This window comes from Artibeus jamaicensis, unplaced genomic scaffold (assembly GCF_021234435.1).
Source record: "Artibeus jamaicensis isolate MK-2021 breed Jamaican fruit bat unplaced genomic scaffold, CSHL_Jam_final scaffold_584, whole genome shotgun sequence".
NCBI classification, from domain to species: Eukaryota; Metazoa; Chordata; class Mammalia; order Chiroptera; family Phyllostomidae; genus Artibeus; species Artibeus jamaicensis.
In genome coordinates this window covers 8,797,430-8,814,054 of record NW_026522048.1, presented here as the reverse complement: position 1 = coordinate 8,814,054, position 16,625 = coordinate 8,797,430, and the positions used below count along the sequence as shown (strand labels likewise).

Sequence of the window (16,625 nt, the reverse complement as noted above, 5' to 3'; positions counted from 1 at the left end):
AGTGAGGCCAGTGATGGGGTATATGGTGGTCAGGATAGGGAGCTAGACAGTGAGGGCAGGGCTGGTGGTTCAGTTAGCTGAGGCTGGAGGCAACTCTAGAAACAGGAGAAAGGGCAGGAAGCCCAGAGGCTGTTGAGATTAGAGTCTCTGAGCAGACTGGGGCAAACAGCAAAGGACTGTGGATACTGGCAGTGGGCAAGTGAGCAGGTCAGTCCTTCACAGCTACATGGTTCGGGAGCAGGCAACCTAACTAAAAGGATCTCACCCTCGGAAACCCTGGTTTACACCTCTCTGGCCAGTAGTCCAGTGGCAGAGAGTTACTCCCAGACATTATGAACATCTGCAGGCCAAGGCCCAGGAGGGCAGTGGGTCTGTATGAACCAGAGGGCCTTGGCCTTCCCTCCCTTCTGGGCCAAGGTGCAGGCCTGGACCCAAGCCTTATCCATTGAGTCTCTAATCCCAGTGGTATCACATGGGCACCCCAATACCATGCAACCCTGCTATGCTGCCCTCAAATTTTCCCTCAAATCAATCCTTCATTTTTATGCTACACAGACCTCCCTGTACCATCTCTGACCTTCCCCAAGGGAATAGGTGGCACCACAGGAGGCCATGCTTTGTGGACCCTGTGCTTCACTCACCTACATGCTTTTCCTTCCAGGGACACAGCTTGCAGCTGCATCCATTGTGGGGCCACAGAGTGGGAGCACTGTGGGCAGCTGCCACCTTCCTTCGGCCTGCAGCATCAGTCCACTTTGAAACACTGGTAATGAAAATGCTCAGAGATGATGGAGTACTGCTGCAAAATAAAAGAAGAAGTGAAGGGTATACAGAGTGAAATAAAGAAAAATATACAGGGAACCAACAGTGAAGGGAGGGAGGCCAAAACTGAAATCAATGACTTGGAACAGAAGGAAGAAATAGATTCAACCAGAATAAAATGAAGAAAGAAGAATTCAAAAAAATGAGGAGAAACTTAGGAACCTCTGAGACAATTTTAAATGTGTCAACATCCAAATCATAGGAGTGCCAGGAGGAGAAGAGAAAGAGAGAGAAATTGAAAATTTACTGGAAAAAATACTAAAAGAAAAATTCCACAATCCAGTAAAGGAAATAGACATACAAGTCTAGGAAGCTCTGAAAGTTCCAAACAACATGGACCCAAAGAAGTTCACACCAAGACTCATCATATTTACAATGCCAAAGGTTAAAGATAAAGACAGAATCTTAAAAGCAGCAAGAGAAAAGGAGACAGTCACCTACAAAGGAGTTCCCATCAGACTGTCAGCTGATTTCTCAAAAGAGACCTTACAAGCAAGAAGGGGCTAGAAAGAAGTATTCAAAGTTATGAAAGGCAAGGACCTACATCCAAGATTACTCTATCTAGCAAAGCGTTCATTTAGAATGGAAGGGAAGATAAAGCACTTCTCAGGTAAGGTCAATGTCAAGGAGTTCATCATCACCAAGCCATTACCATATGAAATGTTAAAGGGACTTATCTAAGAAAAAGAAGATCAAAAACTATTAACAGTAAAATGACAACAAACTCACAGCTATCAACAACTGAACCTAAAAAAAATGAACTAAGTAAACTAGAACAGGAACAGGTTCACAGAAATAGAGATCATATGGAGGGTTATCGGCAGATTGGGAACGTGGAGAATGGGGGAAAGGTACAGGGAATAGAAGCATAATTGGTAGGTACAAAATAGGGGAAGTATAAGAATAGTATAGGAAGTGGAAGAGCCATAGTGCTTATATGTATGACCCATGGATATGACTAACGTGGGGGAGTAGAATGCTGGAGGGAATGTATATACTGGGCATAGGGGGATACAAGGGAGAAAAAAAATGAGCAACTGTTGTAACATGATCAAGAAAATATAATTTAAGCCCTGGCCGGTGTGGTTCAGTGTATTGAGTGCCAGGGGCACAATTTTCATTCCCACTCAGGGCACCTTCCTGAGGCCAGGTCCCCAGTGCGAGGTGTGTGAGAGGCAACCACACATTGATGTTTCTCTCTTTCTATTTCTCCCTCCCTTTCCTTCTCTGTAAAAATAAGTGAATAAATTAAATCTAAAAATGAAAGACTTCCCACCCTAAAATGTATGTTAAAAAATATATACTTAAAGAAATAAACGTTGTTAGGAAAAAAAGTGTTTTCACAGCAAAGGAAACCATCAACAAAATGAAAAGAAACCCACTGAATGAGAGAGCATATTCACCAATGATACATCTGAGAAGTAGTTAATATCCAAAATTTATAAAGAAGCCATACAAGTCAACGCCAAAAATATACAATTAAAAAATGGGCAAAGAACCTGAATATACATTTCTCCATAGACATACAGATGGCTAGTAGACACATGAGAAGATGCTCAACATTACTAATCATCAGAGAAATGCAAATTAACCATAATGAGTTATCACTTCATACCTGTAGAATGGCCATCATCAGTTAATGCACAATTGTTGGTGAGGATGTGGAGAAAAGAGAATCCTCGTGCACTATTGGTGGGATTGTAAATTGGTGCAGCCACTGTGGAAAATGGTATGGAGGTTCCTCAAAAATTTTTAAATAGAACTACCTTACAACCCAGCAATTCTACTTCTGGGTATTTATCCAAAGGTTTCCAACACACTAATTTGAAAAGATAATATGCAGCCCATTGCATCATTATTCATGTAGCCATGAAATGGAAGCAACCTAAGTGTCCATCCATAGACGAATGGACACAGGAGAGGTGTGGTACATGTATAATGGGATATTACTCAGCCACAAAAAGGAATGAAATCTTGCCACTTGAGACAATATAGAGGGACCTAGCGGGTATTATTCTCAGTGAAATGAGACAAAGACAAATACTCCATGAATTCACTTCTGTGGGATCTACAAAACAAAATAAAACAAACAAAAGAGAAACTCAGATGCAGAGAACAATTTAATGGTTGCCAGGGTTGCTGGATGGGAGAGGATCTGGGCGATGGGTGAAAAGGTTGTAGAGACTCAGAAGTAGAAATTGCCAGTTATAATTACAACGTGGGTAGGGGGTAAAAATAGTATAAAAAAAAGCGAGTAGTATTTTAATAACTTCATGTGGTATCAGGTGGGTAACAGACTTTTCAGGGTGATCACTTACTTCAAAAGTTATATGAACATCTAATCAGTATGTCGTACTCCTCAAACTAATGTTTTATGTCAACTGTAATTGGAAAAAAAAAAAAAAGACGTCCTAGTTCCTGTACAACCCATGCACAACCCAGTGGAGGTGCGTACCGTCAATCGCGAGGTAAAATAACAGGTTTGTACATATTAAGGCCCGACTATGGCGGGGACCGGTACACAGGATTCTCAGTTTTCGGATACAGCACTCAGGCCCTGCGGCGTTTAGTGACTACCCGACACTTTGCCCACGTCCAGGAACTGCAGAGGGCTTGGTACCTCTAGCGCTAATTAGCGGAAGATCAAACATTCTGCATCGAGCAGGAGCGCAGCGGAGGTCCACCATCCAGAGCAAAGGCTGCGCTCTGAAGAGAGGTTCTGAGAGTCCGTTACGCTCAGCGTCCAGCAATCCCACCGCCCGAAAAAACCCACCCCAGCTCGGAACCCGCCGCGCAAACGCAGTGAGGCAAAGAGAGAAAACGCGCCAGAGGCCGGTGTGAGCACGCGCGTGGCGCGGGGGCGTGGCGGCTATGCGTGATTCTATTGGGGTTGGTGTGGGCTGTGGGAGTCGCGATTTTGAATTCAGCTTCGTTCGCTCTGCTGCCTCACCAGTCTTCTCTCAGTAAACCCGTTCTTCCGGAAAACAAGGTGAGCAGGGTGCGGTGTGGTAACAAAGCTTAGGACGAGGAGAAACGAAGTGAGAAAAGGGCAAACTCCGGGGTGAGCCTAAACCGGAGGCCTGCTAAGCGGGATTGGGGGGCGGGGAGGGCAGTCCAGAGCGGGAAAAATTTTCCGGATGTTTAGGGGCGGGGCTGAGGTGTGATGGACAGGCGGTAAACCAATGCGAAGGGGAATGGGAGGTGCGTTGAGAGTGGGAGCTGCAGTTGAACTGGAGCAGTGCTTAAGAGTCCCAGTAGCTAACGCGCACCAGGGGGTTCAGTAATCCAAGTGAGGTAAGCGCTTTTCATAAAATATCTTGTTTAGTGGTATCTGCAACCTTGTGAGTATGCGCTTTGACCTCTCTTTTACACATGAGGAGACTGAGGGTTAGGGGTGTTAACTGAGGCACAAATACAGCTGGAATCCCAAATTTGGCAGTGTGACCCCAGAGCTCACACTGTTAATGGCTCTTCCCTAGTGTCTACCCTTCAAGGTGGAAAATCAAGGTGGAGTGAGATCCAAGTCGAGAAGATTTGGATGAGTGGAACTGACCACATTGTTGGAGGACGTGCCGTGAAAAGTAGCGGGTTTTTCCTACACAGTGTGAGAGCTCTGAGGATGGATGGGGCTGGCGGTGGACAGAGCAGGGTTGTCGGGGCTGGGCCATGCACCCAGCTGTGGCAGTATTGCGGCTCTGCATACTGTGGCTTTGGATTCACAGTAGGTGAGGCGGCGTTGTCTCCCCAGGTGTGTGAAGTTAAAGCGTTTTAGGAGCTTAGAAGCCAGGTAGTGCATGGAACATACTTGTTTCTGCCTTCTGTGGTTTCTATAAGATAACACCACCATATGCAGCGTAGCTTAAAGCGCAGAATTTTTTTCTTACAGTTTTAGAGGCTGGGAAGTCCAAGACCAAGGTCCCAGCCTATGCAGTCAGCAGCGAGAACCCCCTTCCTCTCTCGCAGAAGGCCTCCTTCTCGTCTGCACAGGGCTGGTGAAGAGAGCTCTCGCCCTTCCTCCTGTAAGAATTAGGACCTCACTATTCATGACTTAATTTTTTATTTTTTAATATATTTTATTAATTATGCCATTACAGTTCTATTCCCCCCTTCATTCCCCTCCACCCTGCACAGCCCCTCCCCCACTATTACCCCCTTTAGTTTATGACCACATGCCTCAAGTTCTTTAGATTCTATATTTCCCATACTATTCTTGCCCTCCCCCCATCTATTTTCTACCTACCATCTATGCTACTTATTTTCTGTACCTTCTCCCCCCTTCTCCTCCTCCCACTCTCCTGTTGCTAACCCTCCATGTTATCTTCATTTCTATAGTTCTGCTCCTGATCTAGCTGTCCTCTTAGTTTGCTTTTGTTTTAGTTGTGATTCTTAATAACTGTGAGTTTGCTGTCCTTTCATTGTTCATCTTTTTTAATCTTCTTTTTCTTAGATAAGTCCCTTTAACATTTCATATAATAAGGGCTTGGTGATGATGAACTCCTTGAATTTGATCTTATCTGAGAAGTACTTTATCTGACCTTCCATTCTAAATGAAAGCTTTGCTGCATAGATCTATCTTGGATGTAGGTCTTTGGATTTTATGACTTGGAATACTTCTTTCCAGCCCCTTCTTGCCTGTAAGGTCTCTTTTGAGAAATCATCTGACAATCTGATGGGAACTCCTTTGTAGGTGACTGTCCCCTTATCTCTTGCTGCTTCTAGGATTCTCTCCTTCATTTTAATCTTGGCTAATGTAATGATGATGTGCCTTGGCATGTTCCTTCTTGGGTCCAACTTCTTTGGGACTCTCTGAGCTTCTTGGATTTCCTGGAAGTCTATTTTCTTTGCCAAATTGGAGAAGTTCTCCTTTATTATTTGTTCAAAGAAGTTTTCCACTCGTGGCTGTTCCTCTTCCCCTTCTGGTACCCCTATAATTCGGATGTTGGAACATTTAAAGATGTCCTGAAGGTTCCTAAGCCTCTCTTCATTTTTTTTTTGAATTCTTGTTTCTTCACTCTTTTCTGTTTGGTCATTGTTTTCCTCCTTCTGGTCCACTCCTTTGATTTGAGTCCCAGTTTCCTTTCCATTACTATTGGTTTCCTGTGCATTTCCCTTCATTTCAATTAGTTTAGCCTTCATATGTTCCTCTAATTTGTGACTAAAATCCACCAGTTCTGTGAGCATCCTGATCACCAGTGTTTTGAACTGTGCATCTGAAAGTTTGGCTATTTCTTGTTCCCTTAGATTTATCAGCTGTGGGGCTCTGAGTTGTTCTTGAGCCATGTTTTGATCTGTTCCTGCCTGTTATGCATCTCAGTTTCCTTTTCCATTTGATGTTAATTATCTCCTAAAAGTCTGGAGTCTCTTGTTGGGGGTTGAGGCTTTAACACATGACTCTGTGGCAGTTCAGTCTGTAACAATAGTTTATACCTAAGTAAATAAGGAATGATCATTGAGGGTTGAAGAACATGAACACTTTAGGACAGTATGTACCTGAGGTTCTTTCACAGTTAATGAGTGTAAAGTTTTCTGTGCTGGTATGTGCTTTAGCACTGGTGAGGCATTCTAGGAAGAACTTGTGTGGGAGGTCACGATTGAGCTCCCTACAACCAACCTAAAGAGGTCAGAAAAAGCAACACCAATCAACCTTAAAAGGTGTACTTAGTGTATCCACTATTCATGGATTTATCTTAACCCTTATTTTTAAATCCTCGCCCGAGGGTATGTTTATTGATTTTAGGGAGAGAAGAAGGGAGAGAGAAGCATTGATTGGTTGCCTCCCATAGGTGACCAGACCAGGCATCAATCCTGCAACCTAGGTATGTACCCTGACCGGGAATCAAACCTCAACCTTTTGGTGCGGGGGACAAAGCTCCGACCAACTGCGCCACCTGGCAGGGGCTAAACTTTTCTTTAACCTCTCCCTTCTTAGCTTTGTGCTGCTTCTGGAATAATGAGATCCATAATTACCACTGACAGTGAATGAAATAATAATAACTGTCTTTCTGTATTGTTTTCTGTTGTCACTCTAAAGTTGTTACTCTAACCAAGTCTCTTCACCCTACCTATCCTGGTGAGAAGGGAGAGTGTGGCGATACAAAGTCAGGGCCGGGACGGTCTGGCAGATGTGCGTTCAAAGCTCAGATTCAGGCAGTTTCTCATTGACTGAGGTCAAATCACTGAACATTTCTGACTGTCAGTTTCTTCATCTGTCAAATGGAGCTAATAAAAATATTGGCCACACAGGGTTGTTGTGAGGTTAAATGAAGACAGTTGGAAACTTAAAGAACTGTCCTGTGGACTAGATATTTAAGTCACGGGGTAGCTCCACCCTTACCCCTTAGGAACAGAAACCTCCACCTACAGCCTCCATGTCAAACTGGCTTTTTATTTATACATCAGATTTTTATTGAATGTTTTCTAGTTGCCAAAGCACCTGTCTCTGAGTGCTAAGGGTAGGGAAAAACAAGATAGACAAGGTCCCTTCTTATATGCTGCTTACAAGGTCTGTCCAGAAGGTACCAAGCCATGTATTATGAAAACTAGAGGCACTTATCGAAGAAGATACAAGGAACATTGTACATAGGACAGTGGCACCTCAGTCCCCTTCAGTGGAGGCACCTTGGGACCTCACACAGTTCTCCCAGTTGCCATCAGCAGCCCTAACATATTTTTCGGTATCTCATCAACAGTCTGAAACCTCTTCCATTTCCAAGGTGATTTTAGTTTTGGGAATAGCCACAAGTTGCAGGGCACCAAATGTGGGCTGTAGGGGGGCTGAATCAGCTGGGCGATGTGATGTGTTGCCCAAAAAAACCTGTATAAGACACAATTCATCAGAAGGAGTGTTGTCCTGATAAGGCTGCCAATCACCAGTTGGCCATAGCTGTGGCCTTCTGAATCATCTGGATAGTTTTTGCTGAGGAATGTTCAAGCTTAGCCCAGAATTTGATGCAGATTCATTGTTCTACTTGCTCAGTCATTTTGCAACAGCCACACAATATACAGTCACTCAATGGCATCTACCAACCCCAGGACTAGTAAAGTAAAATCATCATTCACACATGTGCATTCCAGTCCACTTGCCTTCGCTGCCAGGTTACATCAATTTCATGCAAACAATTCCCATTATGTTAAGAGTGGGTGGACTTTTTCCAGATGGACCTTATATATTCTAGTGGGAAGGACTAAATAAAATAGTGGACTGGCCAAGAAATTCATTTGTTTTTTTCTGTAAGATGGCTCTAGTCATGCTCAGTTGTCTTTAACTACATTCAAGACAACTTTGTTAGATTTTTTTGTGACAGCTTTTACATTGATGTGCCTTAAAAAAAGCATATCAAAATTGGTGAATTTTTGTGTTGGCATTTTAATATTAAGAGCATTTTCAGCATATTATGCTTCATTATGTCAAGAAAGGTAAAAACACAACCGAAGCACAACAAAGATTGGCGTAGTGTATGGAAAAGATACTGTGACTGGTCAAATATGTCACAAGTGGTGTGTGAAGTTTGGTGCTGGAGATTTCTCAGGACAATGTTCCAGGATCAGTTAGACCAGTTGAAGTTGATAGCAATCAAAACGAGGTATTAATTGAGAACAATCAACAATACACAAGCAGGAGAGAGCCAGGCCAACATACTCAAAATACCCAAATCAATAAATTTATTGGTGAAAATGAAATTTGTGTCTTTATTTTATGAGGAAAAAAACGACATGGACTTTTTGGCCAACCCAGTTAGCTGCTAGTGCTAAGAAATTAAACATACCAGGGTATTGAAATAAATGAGTGACTTAAAGTAGAGCAGTGTGTGTGTGTGTGTGTGTGTGTGTGCGCACGCACGCACGTATGCGCACATGGCTGTATTTGGAGAGAGGGTATTTGACCACTAGGATGGTGAAGCAGAGGGAGAGGCTTCTCTGAAGAGCTGAGTGGCCCTAACTCTTGAGGACTCATCCTTCCCTGGTGTGGGGGCTAGGGTGACAGTGGGGAGGGCGGCAAGTGCAAGGCCCAGGAGGATCAGGACCGCCTCGTGCTTTACCCTTGTGTGGGTTGACCAGGGATCTGTCTTAAAAGGTCAGGAGGTACTGATCAGATATTTCTCTTGGGGTTTAAAACTGAGAAACATGAAAAGCATTTTGTGGTAGTGGGAGCTGAAGCTAAAAGGTACAGACAGCTGAAGTGACCATGTTCAGGCTGAAGTTCTGAATGAGCAGAAGCTGTGAGTAAGCAGAGGAGGTCAGTCAGTGGCTCCATCTGGCATGTGAGTGAGCCAGAGAGTGAAAATCCATGGATTTACTGGTTGGTGAGGTTCTGGGAGCTGTTTTGAGATTTGAGTGTGTCAGTAGTTCTAGTGTGCCAGAACTCCCACCCTGGTGGTAGCTTCCATTGTTTTTTCCAGATGGTCTCAATTCTCAATAGGTATCTTTTCAATAAATCTCCCTTTTATGTCTGTTGGTTATCTCCTGCAGCCTGTTAAATTTGACTAAAACAGTCCTCTGGACCTCGGTTTGGATCCCTGGTTTTCCTCTAACTAGCTGAGACTTTGAACAATTATTCCATTTCTGTAAGTATCCAGATGCAACAACTGTATCCTTAAGTGTTTTTCAGATTAAATGAGATAATAGAAGCAAAAGGGCCTGTGGCATGCTTAGCACACAGGTGTTCAAAATTTGTTACACGCCTTTCTCTACCCCTTCACGTGGTAATGGTTATTTGATTACATGCCTCCCTCTCGTTATTGAATTGTCCATGTTTTTTAAAGTCACTGTTCTTGTAGTTCATCCTCCCACCTCTACAGTCATTTGAACTGCCCTTAAACTGTAACTGGAAAAACATTATAGTAACTGCCTTTCAAAACCTCATGTTGAACAGACACTGCTGTTGGTTTTATTGAGGCTAGTTAGGTAACAAAGATGCAAATGGTTTTAGGGTTATTAATGTTTGTACTTGTGAAAGATGGGCCTGCTAAAGAGCTTGGAGCAGTGACTTTCATAGAGAGAGTGTGGGACCAGGATGGAAGAGTCAGTCCTCCAGATGGTGACTAAGGGAAGGAAGTTCCTTAGATGCAAATGCTATCTCAGAAAAGTCAGGTTCAGAGACGACAAAAAGATGGCATAGACATGGAGCGGAAGAGTTTGCCTTAGACCTTGGCCTGGCAGGGGAAAGAGATGCCGTGGTCTCCCTTTGTGGAGCTCTTCCAGCTGGGCGCAGTCCTTGTGAAGAGCGCTCTGCCAGTCCGGAGCCAGACAGAAAGCTGTGGTTCTTAAGGCCCAACCATTTTGTGGAGGCAGCTCTGGTTGGTGCTGGAAATGGAGGAGGGTAGGGTGAACTCAAGCAATTTGAAGATAATCTGTAAAATAGGGATATGTATGTTAATCTGCACCACATAAGAAAAGCTGTAAGGTACTTGTAATTTTCTGCCAGTGTGCCATGATTTTACTTAGAGATCTTTGCAACAGGATAAAGTGAAGCAAATAAATATGACATGCAAATGCTGCCCTGAGGACAACGGAGAGAAGAAAAACTAAAGACGTGATTATAGGCAACACCTCTGATCCCAGAGAAAATCTCCAAGGCTTTCCTAGGGGGCACTACAAGGCTATCCTAGCAGCAAAAGCATCCCAGGAGAAATGACAAGGATTTCCCGTACAGGGGCTTTCCTAGGCTTCCTTCTTCTAGAGCCACTTTTGATGTCACTAGATGGATTCCCCATGGGTTGATACGGCTACATGGGGACATGCACATGATGGAGAGAGCATGGTGTGTGTTTGCAAAAAAAAATGTACAACCTAAGGAGAAGTTCCATAACTGGTCCTGCGACTGTTCTCAGGAATTGTTCTAGTTTTTAAACCAGTTCTTTCTGGCTCATCAGAGAACCACAAGGTGTTTTGTTTTTTTGTTTTTTTCCTCTTAGGATCATGGCTGATAAAACCCAGGAGGTTGGTGGCATCCATTTCCCTTTTCCTTTCACACCCTATTCCATCCAGAAAGACTTCATGGCAGAGCTTTACCAGGTGTTGGAGGCTGGCAAGATTGGGATATTTGAGAGTCCAACCGGCACTGTAAGTATGAATAGTGGGGTCCAAGAGGGCTCTTGGGAGTCCTTGATTACAATTAGTCAGAGGCTTATTTACCCAAGCAGAGATTTTCATGGTTTGAAGTTGGGCAAAGTAGTTCTTTCAGTTTATTTTTCTGAGGAATGCTCACTCCCCTCTATTAAATCATTAAACACACCCCAGGGTCCACGGAAAATTAGCCTGAAGGTGAATGAGAATCTGAATGGTTACGGAAGCACAGCACTGAACCTTTCTGGATTTCTCTGGGCACACAACTGCTTTGATGTTGAGCAACATAGAAATTACTTTGGTTTATTCACATACTGAATACATTGGTTTAATCTCCAGGAACTAGGTTATTGAGTGCTTCAAGGGCCCTTAAGTTTTGCTTCCCGGCCTGCAATGAGGGATTTATTAGATATTGACTGTTGAGGATTGCTAGGGCTGTGGTGATCCGCTCTTGCTTCTCTCTTGTACTTTATTTATTGTCTTTTATAGCAAGTACTATGTGATAGTAGAATGTATGTGTTGATGTGAGGGTCCCTCAACTAGGCTGTGACCTCCTGGAGGATATGACCCTGTGGTCCTCACTTTTGTATCCCTGTTATCTAGAAGAGCTTGGCCTATTAGGTCCCCAGAAGGCTCTTAGTAGGTGTGTGTTGAATGAATAAAAGAAAGTGACCCATTCCTTTTCTCTCACTTGCTGATGGAAGCATGTCATGTTTCTCGAGATGACATGATCTCCTGAGACAGGAGGAGGGCAGACTGGGGTACTGTACTGTCTCATTTTGTTCTTTCATGTATGTTTAGTGAGTAGGAGAGAACAAGTCCTGCCGATGGATAAAGTGCAGGTCAGGAATGCAATGTGCAGGGGGGGTTGTTTTTTTAACTAGTATTTCACTAACATTCATACCTTCCATTTAAACCCAGTGCAGTGTGACTTCTACTACCAACCCACCAAAATGTCTTAAGATCAGTAGTGACTTCCTGCTTCATAGATCTGGATATTGAAAGTCCTTATTTTCACTACTCCACGGTGTTTGACTTTGTTGGACTCCTTTGTTGAAAGCCCTGTAAAAATGGTTATCACAGAATACTACATGTTACTTACAAAGTCAAACTTATTGATTTGGTGGGCAGGTGCTTTTAGTTCTTTTGTCTGTGTCTTAGAAAATACACTTGCTTAGCACATTTCAAAATCGTAAGCTGCATGCTGCTATTTCTTTATTTCTTGATTTTAATCATGGGTGCCTTCCTGTTGTGATGGATAAGACGTAGCTTTCTTCCCATTTCTTTTCCCTCTCTGTCCTGATGTAGTAATCTATTTTTAGTCTCTGCTAAGTCAGTATACTCTGATCATTTTTTTCCTTGAATAATTTTGTTTTTCTAGAGTTAATAACTGCCTTTTAAAAGTTTTTTTTAAAAATATGCTTATGCCAATCGCTCACACATTATCCAGTGTTCTCAATAGAATACAGGTTTCCAGGCCATAGAAAGTTCAGCACCCGTGGATTCAATCAACCTCAGATCAAAAATATTGGGCTGGGGGGGAGCTACCTTGTTGCTGACTTGTACTATGTAGTTAGGCCTACAGTGGTTGCTGAACATGTACAGACTTCAGTATAGCAATTACTTACATAACATTTGCCTCATGTTGTCTATTATAAATCTAGCCTCTTGGTCGCAGGTGCCTCCTATCGCCAGAGTCTGGAGAGAGCTGTGAGGAAGGGAGCTCTCAGCCATGTGCACCACCCCTACCACCACACCCCCACCTTCTTGGTGCTGGCACGTCTGGGGAACTTGGCCTTTGGTGCTGAAGCAGTGGGGTGTTCCCTGTGGCCAGACTAGTTCCAGCATGTGCGCCCAGCTGCAGCCCGAGCTGGACAAATCTGGTTCAATGTCCAGCCACCTTTGGCTGGCATCTGCCATTGCCCCAGGCAACCTCTGCCCACCAGGCCCCAGAGCCAGGCCCCTCCATCTGGGTTTCCTCCCTCACCCCCCCAACCACGCTGATGCCTCCTCATCTGCCCCCCCATATACCCTCGCAGCCCCTCGCCCTCCAGGCCCTGCAGGTGTGGGGAATTGCCCACAGAGGCACGAGTGGCATTGCGAGCTGGCAGCGCAGACAGCAGGGCGGTGGCAGTAGGTCGTGTGCCCCTCCACCCAACCATTCGCTCTCTCCCCCCTTTCTAGGTACCTTGCAGGTCCCATGGCAGAGGTTTAAAGACACTTTGGGGGTGGCCTGTCTGCCCTTGAGGACTTCAGGAGGGCCAGGCCTGTCCTTCTCTGCCTTCCCCCTGGACTCTGCCTCCCCACCTTGAGGTGGGGGAAGCTGGGAAGAAAACAAATCATCTAGACACGATTTAAAGTGTACTGGACGATGCGCACAGGTTATGTGCAAATACTAAGTCATTTTATAGCAAGGACATGAGCATTGACAGAGTTTTATATCTGTGGGGGTCCTGGAAGTAGTGGCCTGTGGATACTGAGGAACAACTGCACAGCATTCCGAAGAAACCTTTCATAAGCCGAAATGGCATAAAGTGAGGAGAATCTTCCACTTTCCAAAAATGTGCTTTAAGCAGATTTGTGTTGTGCCATTTTGCTTTTAGCAAGGACCCAAGTTTGCCTAATGAAGTGGGGGATACCTGTATTCCATACCTAGAATTACCATCTCAGTCTGCTAGAGCTGCCACAGCACAATCCCGTAGACTAGGTGGCTTGAATGACAGGAATTGATTTTCTCATGGTTCTGGGGACTGCAACATTCAAGATTCAGGTTGCATCAGGCTTTGGTTTCTGGAGAGGACTCCCTTCCTGGCTTTCAGACTGCCCCTTGCTAGCTCATTTGGCACAGAGAGAGGGATCTTTGGTGTCTCCTCCCTTTCTATAAGGACACCAGTGGTTCTATCTGATCAGGGTTCTACTTTTACGACCTCATTTAACTGTAGTCACCTCCTTAAAGGCTGCTTTTCCAATATGGCAATAAGGGGGTTAGGGCTCCAACATGAACTGGGGGTGGGGGCGGGGGTGCACATTGAGTCCATAGCAGTAATCAATTTCATTTTACTCTGGAGACTTCTGTGAAATGCTCCATCCATTTGTTCTAGTTTGAATTAGTTGCTCGTTAGACCTACTTCACAGCTGTTGCTTTATTGAAAAAACATCAATTTTATTGAGAGTAATTGACATAAAAAATGTACACCCTTTTAAGTGTACAATATTAGTGACTTTTCTGGTTTTGTAATTTTTTAAAAAATGTTTTTTATTCATTTCTGAGAGTGAGAGGAAGGGGGATAGAGGGGGGGGGAGATATCCACTTGCTGTTCCACTTAGTTTATGCATTCACTGGTTGCTTTCTGTATGTGCCCTGGCCAGGCAAGGAACCTTACAACCTCAGGGTATCTATCGGCACGACCCTCTAACCAACTGAGCTACCCTGCCAGGACCTCAGTGAGTCCTGATAGATGTGAAAACCCATGTCGTCACTACCACCACCACAAATAAGACACAGATCATTTCCCTCACCCTCGAAAGTTTACCTCTTGGAAGTTGCTCCCTGCTGCTGCTTCTCCATTCCCACCTCACCCTGGCCCCAAGCAGTCACTGGTCCACTTTCTGTTTCCACGGATTAATTTTACCTTTCCACCTTTTCCTAAAAATGGAATCACATGGTGTGTGCTCTTTTGTGTCTTTTGGTTTCTTTTACACAGAACAATATTTTTAAGATTTATCCGTGTTGTTATGTGTGTCTCTGTTTTGTGTCGGATTCTCGGTTTCTTCAGTTCTACATCTTGGTTTTCTTCCTTGTTTTGACAGAGAATCTTCCTGACAAGGCTGTATAGGAGGTAAATGTTGAAGACTTGGCTGTTCTGAAAATGTATTAATTCTGCTTGGTTGGTATTAGTAGTTTGGCTGGGTACATAAGTCTAGTTTGAAGGTAATTCTCCCCTCCAAATTGCTCCTTCTCTGTGCTAGTTTCCATGGTGGCTGTTGAGAAGTTCAGTGGCATCGTGCACTCAGTCCTTGGTGACATGACCCCACCTTGCCCTCCAAAGTTTTCAGGATCTTCCCTTTCTCCTTGGTGCTCTGAGATCGCAGGTCAGGGGGCCTGCTGTGTTCTGTGGAATTCCTTGCGTGGGCTGCTTGGTGAGCACTTTCCATCTGGAGGCTTTGCCCCGTCATTCCTGAAACATTTTCTTATGTTTGTTAATAATCTTCCTGATGCCCCCCTTCACTGGTTTTGGACCTCCCGCTTCCCCTGTAATTGTTTTCTTCTAATTGCCTGTCTCTTAGGGCAGCATGGTTTGTTTTTGTTTTGTTTTTGCCTTCAGTTCCATTTCATCGAGACTTTTTTACCTTTATTGCCAAGTCTTTGTTTAGTTTATTTTGGCTGCCATCTCTGAAATATTCAAGAAGTTGTTCTGTAACTTTTTTAAAGTAGCGTCCTGTTCTTGTTTCATGGAAATACTGTCTTTCTGAAGACATCACTTAGGGTAGTTTTTGAGGTTTTCTTCCATTGCATCGTCTTGTCCCGTCCCTCCCACCCCCACCCCAGTTTTGGGTTATGTGTTGTGTTCTGAGGCTTTCCTCAGATGTCTGGCAGTCCATGGCTGTCTTCTGTTGGTGTCCAAGAAAAAGGTGCCGAAGGATGAGGGAAAGGTCTGTGGTGCAGGCTCACTGTGGACCCATAAACTGAGTCTCTCTGTTGGGGCTTCCAGTGTCAGTATTTGTGGAATTCCCTAGAGCCATCCAGCAGTTTTTCCAGAGAAGCCTCTCCTCTGAATTTTTGCCCCGAGGCTCTGAGCCTGACAACCAGTATTCTTGAGCGTGTCCTGGAGAAATGGCTTCAGGTACACTGTCTTCTCTGCCATGCTTCCCTCCATCTGCTGTCTCCAGGGCCATCCTGGCTCAGCTGCACCAGAGAACAAAATTCCTGTTTTCTATGAGGAGTGGGGACGGACTACAGTTGGGGGTGTAATGTTTTTGTTAAATTAAAAAGCAATTTTTAATTATTTATGGTATTAGAATTGTCCCAATGTTTTCCTCTTGTCCCCCCTCCCCCCATATTCAGTCTCCTCACCCTCTCAGACAGGCCCACTTTGTCGTTCCTGTCCACGGGTCATGCATACATGCATGGCTAATCTCTTCACCTTCTTTGAAACAGTCCCCACCTCACACCACCCCTCTTACACCTGTCAGTCTGTTCCATGTTTTTATGCCTCATATTCTGTTTTGCTTGTTACTTTATTTTGTTATTGGATTCCACATGTAAGTGAGATAATATGGTCTTCGTCTTTCACTGACTGTCTTATTTCACTTAGCATAATTGTCTGGAGGTCATCCATGCTGTTGCAAAAGGTGCATGGTACTTCTTTTTTACTGCTGTGTAGTAGTCCATTGTGTAAATACTAAACTATAGAGTTTTTTTTATCCACTCATCTACTGATAGGAAGTAAGGCTGCTTCCAGATCTCAGTATCCTAAGTAATGCTGCTATGAACATGGGCGTATATATTCTTTCTGATTGGTGTTTCAATATATCTTAAGATATATTCCCGGAAGTGGAATTGCTAGGTCAAAAAATAGTTGCATTTTTAATTTTTTGAGGAAATTCCATACTGTTTTCCACAGTGGCTGTACCAGTCTGCAGTCCCACCATCAGTACACTAGGGCTCCCTCTTCTCCACATCCTCGCCAGCACTTGTTTGATGGTTCACTCATGATAGTCATTCTGACAGGTGTGAG

At 44.1% G+C, this 16,625-nt stretch overlaps 1 long non-coding RNA gene across 9 annotated transcripts in view; it reads left to right on the top strand.

Moving 5' to 3' along the window:
• Positions 1-3,694: 3,694 nt before the first annotated feature.
• Positions 3,695-16,625, top strand: part of LOC128626413 (uncharacterized) — a 49,302-nt gene continuing 36,371 nt past the window's right edge. For 5 of the 9 annotated variants that reach the window (XR_008390364.1, XR_008390361.1, XR_008390356.1 and 2 more), the window contains exons 1-4: positions 3,695-3,811; positions 6,560-6,638; positions 9,292-9,386; positions 10,737-10,884. This is a non-coding gene — a long non-coding RNA (uncharacterized LOC128626413). Of the gene's footprint in view, positions 3,812-4,038; positions 4,117-4,301; positions 4,427-4,708; positions 4,842-6,559; positions 6,639-9,291; positions 9,387-10,736; positions 10,885-16,625 lie in introns of those variants that run through there. The other 4 variants (XR_008390359.1, XR_008390357.1, XR_008390360.1 and 1 more) reach the window with 4 other exon arrangements.